This window comes from Centruroides vittatus, unplaced genomic scaffold (genome assembly GCF_030686945.1).
Source record: "Centruroides vittatus isolate TY-2023 unplaced genomic scaffold, ASM3068694v2 contig_170, whole genome shotgun sequence".
Taxonomy (NCBI): Eukaryota; Metazoa; Arthropoda; class Arachnida; order Scorpiones; family Buthidae; genus Centruroides; species Centruroides vittatus.
Genome location: NW_027121034.1, coordinates 4,332 through 7,248, shown reverse-complemented (window position 1 = coordinate 7,248; position 2,917 = coordinate 4,332). Strand labels below are relative to the sequence as shown.

The window sequence follows — 2,917 nt, the reverse complement described above, 5'->3', positions numbered from 1 at the left end:
TCTCGGAATTTAAGGTAACATTAACCAAATACATATACATGAATATACGTTCTACCCCATTTTTTGTTGACACAAAAATGTATTAATTGTTTTCCACAATGAAGAAACTGATTAAAATTTGATTCTGCTGAAGATTATTTGCGATAAGTTTCGAAAAGTTTGAGTTTCAAAAATGTGTCAGAAATGGAACTTTTTTATGAAAAGAGAATGTGAAAATAAGCTAGAAATCAACACCAAGCTGAGGTTTTAAAAAAACCGTTTGCAATTTCAAATAAATTGGTCACAATTTGACTTATGAACACCATAAGTACCTTGTTTTTGCGTTATTGAGTTAAAGTAGCATATTTTTTGTGAAACGATTTCATTTAACCATTCCATGAAAGGTTGGTTTAAAGAGGATTCTTGAAAAGTTTTTAATTAATAAATTATTACAGGCTTCACGAACGCCATACTTTCACTGAAGAGTTCAAACACCTGTGTTGCTTTCGCCAGACATGTGTTGAACTTCTTGATTAATTGTAGTTTCTCTTCTTCAATAATCTGCCAGGTTTTAAGTCCAGTTTCCTTGCATTCAGTGTTCTGTAGCCGAAATCGAATCTTCGAACAGGCAATCTCAAACTGCTTAGCAGCTGCTTGTACAAGCAGGTCATGCGAAACTGAATTCAGAGCCTGTTCCAGACTTTTGCTTTTAATTTTTTTGGCGTTTTGGTACCAATAAAACAAATACGCTTACTTCTATAACACGTAATTATGAAGTGATAAATAATTAAAGTGTAAAGAAAATTCAAAATTAGACTAACGACAATAGAAGGTTGCAGGAACAAGATAAGCAGACGAATTATATTAAACTACTTGTGCATATAGAAAGAACTTTGGTAAAAATTTTATAAAACTAAGCTATATAATAAAATGCTGTAACATTGGTATTGCAATATTATAAATCAAAAATTACACTGTTCTTCTCTTCTCGTCTACACATTTCTAAATCGATTTTCTGAGAAATTGCGCCAAAAATTTCGCTAATTAGCATAATTTTATTTTCTTTCCTCCACCTACAAATGATTGCTTCACTTAATTCGCTTGCTCAATGATCATTACTTGTATTCAGGATTGTAAGTTATATTGTTTAATAACACCTACCTATATATATTTAGATAAACATTACTAAATTCAAATTTTAAACTATAAAGACAAAACACAAAGACAATCGTAAAGGCTAAAATATAAAAGCAACAACAAAGACAACTGGTTAATTAATAGGAAAACTAAAAGAAAAAAACATTGCAGCCAGTTTTCATTAAACCTGACGAATAAAACAACTAAAATTAGAATATTTCAATATTCTAAAACCGAAGACAAATGTCAGATAACACACATGCTTAATTGAATAGAAAATTATGGAATTTACAAATTCTAGAATACGTTAGAGCGAAACCATCATGTAGAACAGCTGTATTGCACGAGTAATAACTGCTAATGTTAAAGGTTTAAGTTGCCTTCTTGTAGTTGAATTCAAAATTCTGTTCACAGTTTTGTTTCTTATTTGAAATTCTTTTTAGTTTTAAGAAGCCGGAAAAAATGGAATGCAGTGTACTTGCCATCTGAAATATAAAACAAAATCGTTATCAAATCCGTTTAGAAAAAAGTTATCAAAGAAAATATTAAAGGCAAAAGCAACCTTGAAAACAATTGTCTTATCTACAACTAAAAATCCGCCTATTGTAATAGACAGGGAGACTTTTCCAAATCTTTTCATAAAATCCAAAATCTGAAAGTACGAATAGAAAATATAAAGAAATTATTTATTAAATAATCATAAAAACACATACCTTTAGTTTTCTTTTCAGTCCAATATCGCATCCCGCAAATCGTCTGACGTCTTGAAACGTGTTTTTCATCTGCAGCAGAGAAAAACAGTATAAAAATAAAATAATTTTAAAAAAACGTGTCACTCGTGTATATAAAATGTAATTACCGTAAATGCAAGCGAGCACAGCAGACATCCAGTTATTATGCAAATACACGTGAATATTACCACGAGTAAAAATCTTAAAAATTTAATGTAATAATAAGATTCCAAAAATAAAAATGCGTAGTAGAAATAACTTGTGCACCAAAGAATAGCGAAATAGATAATTACACATACTAAATTGTACTCGGTATTGAGTTGTTGCACGAAAAGCCAAAGCTCTTTGTGATGCAACATTAAATCGTTTATCTTTTCCTGTAAATCTGAACCGATTCTATTAATTAAAAACAGTTCTCGAGATAATTGTTCAAACTCTTGCTGAGTGGTGACGATTATCAAAGCCAGTATTAATAAAGTAAAACCGACTCCTCCTATTAAATAACTTAAAGCTACGCAAATTTGGATACTACAGAAAAGAGCTTCCCCATGAAATTTTTGTTTTTTTTCTATGTAAGGATAAATATCAAAAATCACAAGTATTACATGTAAGATAATATCTATTATTATAATTATAGATACGATCAGGACAATTTTTCTCAATAAGTTGTAATTATTCTTAATTTCGCTACGGAAATTCTCGTTCTTTAATGCGTGTATCAAAACCAGTTTGGTTCTTCTCATGTATCTGAAAACAATACAATAAAAGATAAATAGAAAATAATGTAACAATTTGAACAACGTGGAATCAGTTTTGAATACATCAAATTCCCCGTTGCAAATTGCATATTCATCCAAACCCGGTATTGTTTGCCAACTGAGAAGAATTGCACGTTCCCATAAAGAAAATTCGACTATTCGAACGTATATATCCTTGAATTTTGAATTTTTACATATTGTAATTCTGTTTTGGCAATTGCAAGATTCGAACGGATCTATCCCAAATATGAGGGCAGTCGTCCAACAAGGACTAAGGAAACAGCTCATACATGTTCCTTCTTGTAAATTCGG

General features: G+C 30.4%; 1 long non-coding RNA gene across 1 annotated transcript; it reads right to left on the bottom strand.

Annotated features, from left to right (window-relative positions):
* Window positions 1–1,507: 1,507 nt before the first annotated feature.
* LOC136969112 (uncharacterized) lies at window positions 1,508–2,292 on the bottom strand. Its single transcript, XR_010879764.1, has 4 exons — window positions 1,976–2,292; window positions 1,830–1,898; window positions 1,679–1,768; window positions 1,508–1,601 (listed from the first exon to the last, which is right to left on the bottom strand). It is a non-coding gene; the product is annotated as an uncharacterized lncRNA (long non-coding RNA).
* Window positions 2,293–2,917: the final 625 nt, after the last annotated feature.